Below are 13,226 nucleotides of genomic sequence, written 5' to 3' on the forward strand. Positions count from 1 at the left end.
AGTTTGTGCATAACAACTGAAATGTTTTCCTCTCCCCCTCAGGAATAGACCAATGACCTGGAATGACCTGAGGTTGCTGGGATGGTCATAAACTCAAAGAAAGTCAGAAAAAAAAATTAAACTAAAACCTTTAAAGAGCTTTAAAAACTAATAAAATTATTATAAAATGAATTCAAAAGCAAACGGGAAGCCAAGAGATTGTAAAACTGGAGCAATATCCTAAATTTTGATAATATTAAAGCAGCTAGCGGCATCCATCAGGTCCGGGCCTAATGCCACCCCCCCCCACTCCCCATGGTTGAGGACCAAACAGGTATGAATGTTGTCCAGTTTTGGTGCAGATCCCATGCATTTCTGTGGAGAGATCAGTAAACTGTGTTTAACAGCAAGAAGGCTTATGTCTCCAGGTTGCCATGGTAACACAGTTTATCCTGTTAGAAAGATTTGGTCAGCATTTGGTCCCCAACTTGTCACAAACCTTCTCACCGAATTTGGAGTCAATCACATGAATCTCCTCAGACTAGTTTGTTCAAGTATGACGCGTGAAAAAACTGGCGTAAACTCCAAGATGGCGGACACCCCGTTGCCATGGCAACAGGCATTTGATTGAATTTTTTACTTGGGTTGTTACACATGTGGGCCAAATTTCGTTGTCCTACGTCATTGGGCGATTTTTTTTCTCACTCAAGGGGGCGCTGTAGAGCCATTTTTACATTGGCATGAATACGGACCATAGATGACTGAATTTTTTGTGTGTGCCAAATTTCTTTTTATGGGTAGTTAGGGGGTCAAATTTGATGTGCTTATAATAATATTAATAAATATTAAGAGCCCCATCGACCCTTTCAAATTCCTTACCGTTTATCGGAGGTCACAACTCGACCCCCAACAAGCGGTAGAGAATGGGCCTGATCGATACTTTGTACAGCTCCGACACTAAAAATGACAATAAATCAATTCAAAGAAACATTTCTGGATATATGATCGTGAAGGTTTGTAATGCGGCAGCAGGTTTATCTGCTTTAACCCGCCCCAAACATTACATCATATTTTCAATTACATGGATAAATGTCAGATCATTTCACATTCCAGGAGATGGAACTGTGCTTTACCGCTCAGCGTCTGCCAGGAGACACCTAGACCAGGTCTGTGGACTACAGGAATCAAACTACCGTCGCTGCTTTCCCGCTGAACCAGCCGACACTCAGCATGCCTGGTTTCCACACTTCCTCCCATATCTCCAGCAGGCCAGATAGCATTTCACACAACCTTAAATCCCCTTCACATCAAAGTGTCAAAATTATTTTTATTTTCCTTCTTTTCCCAAAGCCTGGCCGGGGCAGCGAGCGTGGGCTCCACTTGGCACGCTCTGGCGCACGTTAGCCCACACTGGCAAGAGAGTCATACCGACAGGACGGCTGCCAAAAACTTCAAATGACCGCTCTCTCCTTCTCGGCTCCTATTTTGCTGTCCACTCCTCTCAGCTGTACCCTTTTCCTGGCACCACCTTTTTCACCCCCACCCAATCTGTCTCTCTCTTCATCTCTTTGTCTCCGTCGCTTTCTTCTTCTTCCACTTGGAGTCTGTTAATCTGATGAGGAGAAAGGTTAAACATTTGGCCGGCGTGAAGAAGCACCTTGTGACAGAGAGCAGGATTTAGTCCTCAGACGGCGAGGAAATGTCTCAGGATAACAGCCGACGGGAAGGAGTGGACGGAAATAAAGACACTTAAAAACTGCAGAATTATCATTTTTTTATCTGCTTCAGCAGAAATGGTGAAAAAACTGTTTGATGGAGAGAGAGATGGGATGATGACAGTGAAATGTCAGCATGTAAACAGCTATTTACTGTGTGTAGTCAACCACCCATTAGCCACGCAACCACCCACCAAGCCATCGGCAAGAATTCGTCATTGCTGAATTACCAGTAAAAGCCTTTTCTCATCTGCCACCATGAAGTTTCACAGTCTGTGAAGCATGTCTTCTCCACGACGAGGGTAAAGTCATGGCGTTGCCATGGCTCTGCTTGATGAAAGGTTACAGAAAGTTTGTTGTCATGCTAAAGGGGCAACTGTTCATATGAGATGGGATTAAAACGGATCCCCTCTGCAGACGTTCATCGGATCGCGTCCACGCTGAATGTCGCCTGCAAGCAAAATGCTAACTTGTGGCCTTTTGGGTGAGATGCAAGCCGGCCTTCTTAAAGTTATATTTAAATTGTTTAAAAGAAATTTTACTTGACAACTTAAAATGTCAATGATGTGAAATTCCATTTGTTGTCTGGCATGTTATATATATATATATATATATATAACAGGCAGGGAAACTTTATTAATAAAACACATTTAAAGACAGAAGCTGTTGGCCAGCGTGCTGCATACAAACACACACACACACACACACACACACACACATAAAGAGAAACACAAATAGAAATAAAGAACACAAATGTAAAAAAAAACATAAAACATCTATTACACACCCGGGAACGGTCATGAGGAGCAAAGTTTTCAGGTTGAGCCTCCCGGCTGGCTCGCCAGGTTTTCACCAGAGATCCTCAATGATCCATATGTGTAAAGATGTCGTTAAAATACAGTGATGCCACATGAAACCCATGAATTTACACGGATATTAAAGTGTTTTTCTCATGAAGGAATCTGGACGTGTTGTGAAAAAAACTATTAAAACAAACAAAACATTTTTTTTAAATCTCTATTTTCACATCTTTGGTTGCTGACCAGATCGGATGAGGAGAAGCACCGTTCTGGTAACTCAGGTTACAAGTTTTTCTTCAGTAAAAGGTGTTAAAGATCATTGTGTCAGAAAATCAACAGAAGACATTTGTGGTGAACTCCGTTGGCAGCAGCAGTCGTCTAACTGATCATCCAGAAGCGATGCAGATTTTCAGCATCTGATGTGATTGGCTGACGGGAATAACGGGCAGCAGAATGAAATGTCTCATCTGATACCACCTCGTTCTCCAGCTAACACCTGTCCCCCCTTCGTCTTTGTGTTTTCTGTTTCTCTGCTTTGTCGGTTTTACAGCAGAAATCCAGCTCGACAGCTGGAGCTGCGACTCCCAAAAGGGTCAAATCGGCTCTTTTTAAGCCACACGACTCTGTTCTCGTTCGCAGCAGCAAACCAGGAGCAGAACAGTTTGCCTCCTGCTGAGTGGATAACAAGCCCCTCACCACTTTTAGCTTCCAATCAGAGAGCTATTAGGCTGGATATAGAGAGCTATGTAAAGATGCTGACCTTGTTCCAAATGAAATCTACATGAAATGAGCAGATCCAGGTGATGTATTCAGATCAACCATTACGTTCCCAGAAGCCACTGCACACATCCAGACGTTTCCTTCCAGCAACACCCCCAAGAGAAAATAAGGAGCATGATTGTGTCCATCATCCATCATGTTTGGCTGGAGATCTTCCAGAAGCCGGGCGATGAAGCAGCTGCCAGGAAGCTCCGTATGAATCCTGCAATCAGGGTGGAAACGTTCCAGAACTCCGAATGCATCTGATCAACATTCACTGTCAACGCTCCCTCCTTTAGGTCCAGCTTTTCATCAAACGCCAGATTCCCATCAAGGCCTCGTTTCGGCCTAATGAGGGAATATTGTCCTGCATGTGCAGAATACGCAGAAAGTGTCCTCTGAGGCAGACCACCGGGAAAAAGACCTGAGTGTCAAACTTGAGGCTTTGCAGACCAATTAAACCAGCATGAGATCAACACCTCGTCTCAGACCTTCTCCAGGAGAATTTAACAAGCATGTGAAGTGTGTGAATAAGAGAGATTCCACATCTCTTCCCTGTGCAGGAACACACACACACACACACACACACACACACACACACGGCCACAGTGCTGCACAATGAAATGACAAGATTATAAAACCAATCAGAAGAAAAAACACTGTAAAACCTAATGAGCTGTTGGGACAAATGTCCCGGTCCTCGGTGCATAGGGGGCTTCATGTGAGGACCTAAAAGAAGACAGTGTCCATAAAGCTCTGACATCCAGAAGCAGGTCGGGGGGGTTGCTGATTGCAGGGTGGGTGGGCCCCGACCCCCCGGAACCTCTTGTCTCCAGTTATATGATGTTCTCATGTTTGGCTTAAAATAATCATAAAAAATGCTAAATCTAACATTTTAAAAGCTTGGATCAATCTGGTTTCACCAAACCGAAACGGATTCTGACTGCTGGCGACACGAGACGCTTCCTGTTCAGGAAACCTTTTATTATGATCACATTCAGAATGCATCCTTCCTCAGGAATGCTGGCCCCTACCGGGTGCTACTGGCCCCTACAGGTCCCTACTGGCCCCTACAGTTCCCTACTGGCCCCTACAGGTCCCTACTGGCCCCTACAGTTCCCTACTGGCCCCTACAGGTCCCTACTGGCCCCTACAGTTCCCTACTGGCCCCTACAGTTCCCTACTGGCCCCTACAGTTCCCTACTGGCCCCTACAGGTCCCTACTGGCCCCTACAGGTCCCTACTGGCCCCTACAGTTCCCTACTGGCCCCTACAGGTCCCTACTGGCCCCTACAGTTCCCTACTGGCCCCTACAGTTCCCTACAGGTCCCTACTGGTCCCTACAGGTCCCTACTGGCCCCTACAGTTCCCTACTGGCCCCTACCGGTCCCTACTGGCCCCTACAGTTCCCTACTGGCCCCTACCGGGTGCTACTGGCCCCTACAGGTCCCTACTGGCCCCTACCGGTCCCTACTGGCCACTACTGAGTCCTACTGGCCCCTACAGGTCCCTACTGGCCCCTACAGTTCCCTACAGTTCCCTACTGGCCCCTACAGGTCCCTACTGGCCCCTACAGTTCCCTACAGGTCCCTACTGGCCCCTACAGGTCCCTACTGGCCCCTACAGGTCCCTACTGGCCACTACAGTTCCCTACTGGCCCCTACAGGTCCCTACTGGCCCCTACCGGTCCCTACTGGCCCCTACAGGTCCCTACTGGCCCCTACAGTTCCCTACAGTTCCCTACTGGCCCCTACAGGTCCCTACTGGCCCCTACAGTTCCCTACAGGTCCCTACTGGCCCCTACAGGTCCCTACTGGCCCCTACAGGTCCCTACTGGCCACTACAGTTCCCTACTGGCCCCTACAGGTCCCTACTGGCCCCTACCGGTCCCTACTGGCCCCTACAGTTCCCTACTGGCCCCTACAGGTCCCTACTGGCCCCTACCGGTCCCTACTGGCCCCTACAGTTCCCTACTGGTCCCTACAGTTCCCTACTGGTCCCTACAGGTCCCTACTGGCCCCTACCGGTCCCTACTGGCCCCTACAGTTCCCTACTGGTCCCTACTGGCCACTACTGAGTCCTACTGGCCCCTACAGGTCCCTACTGGCCCCTACAGTTCCCTACAGTTCCCTACTGGCCCCTACAGGTCCCTACTGGCCCCTACAGTTCCCTACAGGTCCCTACTGGCCCCTACAGGTCCCTACTGGCCCCTACAGGTCCCTACTGGCCACTACAGTTCCCTACTGGCCCCTACAGGTCCCTACTGGCCCCTACCGGTCCCTACTGGCCCCTACAGTTCCCTACTGGCCCCTACAGGTCCCTACTGGCCCCTACCGGTCCCTACTGGCCCCTACAGTTCCCTACTGGTCCCTACAGTTCCCTACTGGTCCCTACAGGTCCCTACTGGCCCCTACCGGTCCCTACTGGCCCCTACAGTTCCCTACTGGTCCCTACAGGTCCCTACTGGCCCCTACCGGGTGCTACTGGCCCCTACAGGTCCCTACTGGCCCCTACCGGGTGCTACTGGCCCCTACCGGTCCCTACTGGCCCCTACCGGTCCCTACTGGCCCCTACAGTTCCCTACTGGTCCCTACAGGTCCCTACTGGCCCCTACCGGTCCCTACTGGCCCCTACAGGTCCCTACTGGCCCCTACCGGGTGCTACTGGCCCCTACAGGTCCCTACTGGCCCCTACCGGGTGCTACTGGCCCCTACAGGTCCCTACTGGCCCCTACAGTTCCCTACTGGCCCCTACCGGGTGCTACTGGCCCCTACAGTTCCCTACTGGCCCCTACAGGTCCCTACTGGCCCCTACCGGGTGCTACTGGCCCCTACAGTTCCCTACTGGCCCCTACAGTTCCCTACTGGCCCCTACAGGTCCCTACTGGCCCCTACAGTTCCCTACTGGCCACTACCGGGTGCTACTGGCCCCTACAGGTCCCTTCTGGTCCCTACAGGCTCCTACTGAGTCCTACTGGCCCCTACAGGTCCCTTCTGGTCCCTACAGGCTCCTACTGAGTCCTACTGGTCCCTACAGGTCCCTTCTGGTCCCTACAGGCTCCTACTGAGTCCTACTGGTCCCTACAGGTCCCTTCTGGTCCCTTCAGGCTCCTACTGAGTCCTACTGGCCCCTACAGGTCCCTTCTGGTCCCTACAGGCTCCTACTGAGTCCTACTGGTCCCTACAGGTCCCTTCTGGTCCCTACAGGCTCCTACTGAGTCCTACTGGTCCCTACAGGTCCCTTCTGGTCCCTTCAGGCTCCTACTGAGTCCTACTGGTCCCTACAGGTCCCTTCTAGTCCCTACAGGCTCCTACTGGGGTAAGAATCCAGCTTGAATTCATTTTCAGATGAATTCTTCTCCAGTACAAACAGCTCCTTTCTTCAGTTTACCGAACATTTTTAACAAGCAAGGAAAACACACACACACACACACACACACACACACACACACACACACACACACACACACACTTTTATTTATTTTTATTTTTATTTAGTGATGATTGTATTTCTTCATAAACTCCACATGTATGGTGACATTTTAACCCCGAGTCGTTCGAACTGGTTTTTATTTATGGAGTTCAGACCGACTCCAAAGTTTTGTTGTTATTTAAGCATCTGAAGTGATTTATTTTCGATAACTGATTTTAGTAAATTTCTTTCCACACATTTCTCTTCTCTTTTCTCTGTGTGTGTGTGTGTGTGTGTGTGTGTGTGTGTGTGTGTCTACATATAGTCTATGCTTTCTGTACTTCCTCAGTCTGACAGTCCAGATTTCCAGGATGGAGGTTTAGACAAAGTCTTTTTCACAGCCTGAAGGTAAACTGTGTGTGTGTGTGTGTGTGTGTGTGTGTGTGTGTGTGTGTGCGTGCATGTATGTGTGTGCACGCTTGCGGTGTGTATTATCCAAATCAAAATGGAGGGTCTTGGGCAGTCGCTGCATGCCCCACCCCCCCGCTGAGGTCCTTATACCTGCAGAGAAAATAGATTTTTTCCTTTTCCACCATGACTTTCATCTTCCACTTCTTTTCTTCGTCTCTACATGATTCCATCTCCCGTCTATAATTTTCCCTCCACTTTTTCCGTTTGGTCTGTTTACCTCCTGCCTCCCAGTTTAACCCGTTCTCCTTGACTTTACCTTCATTTCCACATGCTTTCATTTTTCCACCTCTCCGTCCGAGTGTCTCTTTCTCTGTATTTCATGTCTTAAAACCCACTTATGCTTTGTTCACATTCATTTTCTACCTTTCAGACATCGTCGTACGTCGCCGCTCTCACAATTCCTTACATCTTTTGTGTCGCCGTGGTAATTAGGTCAGTTCATCCACTAGGGGGCAGTGCTGATTTGACACCGGTTGCGAGCAGTGAAGCACAAATATAAAGTTGTTTTCAACCTTCTGAAAAGACCAGATGAAGAAAAAAAAACATTTTATCCTGTTCTCAACTTCCGCTCAGTCTCCTTCAGTTGTTTATTTTGTCACATCTTCTTCCTCCTCGTTTTCTTTGGTTTGTTCCTTTTGCTTCTTATGAATTAGGAAAAGATCGCTTGATCTTGATTTTCAGTATGAATACAAAATGTTTAAGTGGTTTTCTGACGATCCATCGAACGTTTTGGGTTTTAAGCAGCAGGTGTTACCCTCCCCAATTCCCGTTTCTAAGGCTGTTCCTGAAGTTCCCAACAGGTTGTCCAAGATATCAAAGATAGATATTGATCCCAGCATTCTGGATACTACCATCCAGAACAGGAATAACGTTCTGGATACTACCATCCAGAACAGGAACATTCTGGATAATACCATCCAGAACAGGAATAACGTTCTGGATACTACCATCCAGAACAGGAATAACGTTCTGGATACTACCATCCAGAACAGGAATAACGTTCTGGATACCACCATCCAGAACAGGAATAACGTTCTGGATACTACCATCCAGAACAGGAACAACATCCTGGATACTACCATCCAGAATAGGAACAACATTCTGGATACTACCATCCAGAACAGGAACAACATCCTGGATACTACCATCCAGAACAGGAAAAACATCCTGGATACTACCATCCAGAATAGGAATAACATTCTGGATACTACCATCCAGAACAGGAACAACATCCTGGATACTACCATCCAGAACAGGAACAACATTCTGGATGCTACCATCCAGAACAGGAACAACATTCTGGATACTATCATCCAGAACAGGAATAACATTCTGGATACTACCATCCAGAACAGGAACAACATTCTGGATACTACCATCCAGAACAGGAACAACATTCTGTATACTACCATCCAGAACAGGAACAACATCCTGGATACTACCATCCAGAACAGGAACAACATCCTGGATACTACCATCCAGAACAGGAATAACATTCTGGATACTACCATCCAGAACAGGAATAACATTCTGGATACTACCATCCAGAACAGGAACAACATTCTGGATACCACCATCCAGAACAGGAACAACATCCTGGATACTACCATCCAGAACAGGAACAACATTCTGGATACCACCATCCAGAACAGGAACAACATCCTGGATACTACCATCCAGAACAGGAACAACATCCTGGATACTACCATCCAGAACATGAACAACATTCTGGATACTACCATCCAGAATAGGAATAACATTCTGGATACTACCATCCAGAACAGGAACAACATCCTGGATACTACCATCCAGAACAGGAACAACATTCTGGATACTACCATCCAGAACAGGAATAACATTCTGGATACTACCATCCAGAACAGGAACAACATTCTGGATACTACCATCCAGAACAGGAATAACATTCTGGATACTACCATCCAGAACAGGAACAACATCCTGGATACTACCATCCAGAACAGGAATAACATTCTGGATACTACCATCCAGAACAGGAACAACATCCTGGATACTACCATCCAGAACAGGAATAACATTCTGGATACTACCATCCAGAACAGGAACAACATCCTGGATACTACCATCCAGAACAGGAATAACATTCTGGATACTACCATCCAGAACAGGAACAACATCCTGGATACTACCATCCAGAACAGGAATAACATTCTGGATACTACCATCCAGAACAGGAACAACATTCTGGATACTACCATCCAGAACAGGAATAACATTCTGGATACTACCATCCAGAACAGGAACAACATAGAATATCGCTACATTCACCGGGCTTGTGGTGTGTGTCAAGTATTACAACTTTTTACGGGGGCTAAGGGGGTCAAATTTGAGTTAGTTGTGCTGAGAAGAAGATCGAGAAGAATAAACATTTGGAAAACAATGAGGCTTCGTGTTGGTCGGAAACCTGATGACAAACATTTTTAATGGATTATTTGTATTAATTTGGAAAAAGAAAAGAATAGATTTTTTTCACCAAAAAAAATCCATTTAAAAAAAGTAAAAAACCCTGATGTGGATTCAGTATCAATGGAAGTGGATCCTTATCAGATGGATGTAGGACCAGAAGACCGGCTGCTGGCTGCAGGTCTGGACTCTCTCAGGGCCTTTCTAGTGAATCAAATGGCTCTCAGTGCTTCATCGTGCATTTGCACATCCAGGAAACCAACTGCGATACATCAGGAAATATAATTCACACCCCTGGCAGGTTTACAGCCATGTCAGGACAGAAAAGTTTGATAAACTTCCTAAATATTCTCATCATTGTTTCTTTTCTCCATGACTTGTTTAAATTGTGGATTATTACTTCCAGGCTGTCGCCTCGTCTGACAGTCATATTTTTATTGACCCTCCTCATATCAGACAGATGTGAGCGTCACAACAGCAGGTGAAATGAATTCTGAAAAGTTATTTTTGTTCCGTAGCAACAGCCGTATGGATCAGATGAACGGCAATAAATTCATTTGAAAATCCAGTTTCTCATTTTCAGCACAGAGTTATATATCTTAGATTCAACCTTCTAGTAGTATAATAAGATCCAGTTGGTGGCTCCCCACTAGGACAGGAGGTGATTTGCCTGAGTGTGTGTGTGCGTGTGTGTGTGTGTGTACGTGTGTGTGTGCACTAATAAGAGGCCCTGAGACAATGACAGACACCAAGCCCTAATTAGGTTGTCATGCTGAGCGAGCGAGGGAAAGACAGAAAGAGAGGGAGAGTGGAAGAGAGAGCTTATTACGGAGGGTAGGTGTCAAGCTCTGGCAGGAAAAGGTGGGAGGAGAGCAGAGGCAGGGGGAGGATGAGGGGGAGGAGGACGGAGATGAAGAGGGCAGGAGGAACCGGGAGCTGATGGGAAACAGCGAAGGTGGAGGAGGAGGTGTAGAGCGTGAACTGGTGAGACGAACGGAAAGCAGATGAGATGTGGGTTGGGAAGAATCTGTGGGAGGAGGAAGAGGATGGTTGACGAGGTGCAAAAGAAACAGGAAGAGGATGATGAAGGTTTCAGATGCAGAAGAAGAACCAGAGTTCCAGAAAAGCTCGGAGAACATGGCAGAACGTTGGAGGCCGACGTTACGCCAACCTGCACTGCCGTATCGACTCAGTTCGCACATCAACAAACACGTTGGATCCTAATCTTGGTCCTGGAGGACCTGCAGGTTTTCCAGGTGTCCCTGCTGCAACACACCTGATTCACTTCAGTGTGTGTTCAGCAGACATGTGCAGAGCTTGTCTCAGTCTGATCAGGTGTGTTCCAACGTGGAGAACCTGCAGGACTCCGGTCCTACAGGACCAGGGTTGTGGATCGCTGTTGCACACAACATGTTTACACCAGAGCACGCCGCAGACTTCATTTTTCCACGACAGGAACCGCAAACAGTCTTCCAGGACTTCCCAGTGTCGAGAGAAACGTTTTCACATCGTCCCTCTGAAACTGGGAAAACCACGACTTCCAGCTGTGCACGCCAATCACCATGTTAAAACCACTGTTCTTCAGAAACCAAAACTGTCCGGAATCTAACATGACTCAGCACTTTTTTTTCAAACAGTCTCCATTCTAACCCTAACAGACCAGTAACCCCAGCAGGACGAGTCCAGTGGAACCAGTAATGCGACCTGTATTCCCATCATGGAGACAGAATCTGGCAGAAACTCCTGAAACGCTGCTGGAATCGAAGAGTTCTTCAACCTGCATCTCCACGCTGTAACGCCACATTGTAACGCCACACTGTAACGCCACGCTGTAACGCCACGCTGCAACGCCACGCTGCAACGCCACGCTGCAACGCCACACTCTGCTGTAACGCCACGCTGTAACGCCACGCTGTAACGCCACGCTGTAACGCCACGCTGCAACGCCACGCTGTAACGCCACGCTGTAACGCCACGCTGCAACGCCACGCTGTAACGCCACGCTGCAACGCCACGCTCTGCTGTAACGCCACGCTGTAACGCCACGCTGCAACGCCACGCTGCAACGCCACGCTGCAACGCCACGCTGCAACGCCACGCTGCAACGCCACGCTCTGCTGTAACGCCACGCTGTAACGCCACGCTGTAACGCCACGCTGCAACGCCACGCTGCAACGCCACGCTGCAACGCCACGCTGCAACGCCACGCTCTGCTGTAACGCCACACTGTAACGCCACGCTGCAACGCCACGCTGCAACGCCACGCTGCAACGCCACGCTCTGCTGTAACGCCACGCTGTAACGCCACGCTGTAACGCCACGCTGCAACGCCACGCTGCAACGCCACGCTCTGCTGTAACGCCACGCTGTAACGCCACGCTGCAACGCCACGCTGCAACGCCACGCTCTGCTGTAACGCCACGCTCTGCTGTAACGCCACGCTGTAACGCCACGCTGTAACGCCACGCTGTAACGCCACGCTGCAACGCCACGCTCTGCTGTAACGCCACGCTCTGCTGTAACGCCACGCTGTAACGCCACGCTGTAACGCCACGCTGTAACGCCACGCTGTAACGCCATGCTGTAACGCCACGCTGTAACGCCACACTCTGCTGTAACGCCACGCTGTAACGCCACGCTGTAACGCCACGCTGTAACGCCACACTCTGCTGTAACGCCACGCTGTAACGCCACGCACGCCACACTCTGCTGCAACGCCACGCTCTGCTGCGACGCCACGCTGTAACGCCACACTGTAACGCCACACTGTAACGCCACGCTGTAACGCCTCGCTGCAACGCCACGCTGCAACGCCACGCTGCAACGCCACGCTGCAACGCCTCGCTGCAACGCCACGCTGCAACGCCACGCTCCCCTGTAACGCCACGCTGTAACGCCACGCTCTGCTGCAACGCCACGCTGCAACGCCACGCTGTAACGCCACGCTGTAACGCCACGCTGCAACGCCACGCTGCAACGCCACGCTCCCCTGTAACGCCACGCTGTAACGCCACGCTGTAACGCCTCGCTGCAACGCCACGCTGCAACGCCACGCTCCCCTGTAACGCCACGCTGTAACGCCACGCTGTAACGCCACGCTGTAACGCCTCGCTGCAACGCCACGCTGCAACGCCACGCTCCCCTGTAACGCCACGCTGTAACGCCACGCTGCAACGCCTCGCTGCAACGCCACGCTGCAACGCCACGCTCCCCTGTAACGCCACGCTGTAACGCCACGCTCTGCTGCAACACCACGCTATCCTTCCCCATTGCTCTCATGGTCAACTGGTGCCACTGGGAGGAGACTTCAGCTGGTTTAGTGGAGAACAGATGCTCATTTACCTCGCTTCTATCTCTCCACACACACACACACACACACACACGTATATATTTACATGCACACATAACAATATCCTTGTTATTTTATTTATATTTTTGCCATATTATTTTTTCCTTCCAAGCGACTGAAGATAGAATTAGCTTTGTTAAAATCTTGCCAATTTACATTTGGTATTTATTGTTATTTATTACCAGGCACCGTTTCTCGTTAAAAAATAAACATATTTTATGGTTTTAATTTTACTGTTTTTATTGTTTTATGTTTTTACATGTTAATTATGTTATGTTTAGCCCTTTGTTCAGCAGTAGC

The 13,226-nt window shown here is 48.9% G+C and overlaps 1 protein-coding gene across 1 annotated transcript in view; it reads right to left on the reverse strand.

Moving 5' to 3' along the window:
* il1rapl2 (interleukin 1 receptor accessory protein-like 2) overlaps positions 1–13,226 on the reverse strand; it is a gene marked incomplete at both ends in the record, with an annotated part of 457,831 nt that overhangs the window by 215,066 nt on the left and 229,539 nt on the right. The gene's annotated exons all lie outside the window — the stretch shown is intronic.

Source organism: Telmatherina bonti (genome assembly GCF_933228915.1).
Source record: "Telmatherina bonti genome assembly, chromosome: 12".
NCBI classification, from domain to species: Eukaryota; Metazoa; Chordata; class Actinopteri; order Atheriniformes; family Telmatherinidae; genus Telmatherina; species Telmatherina bonti.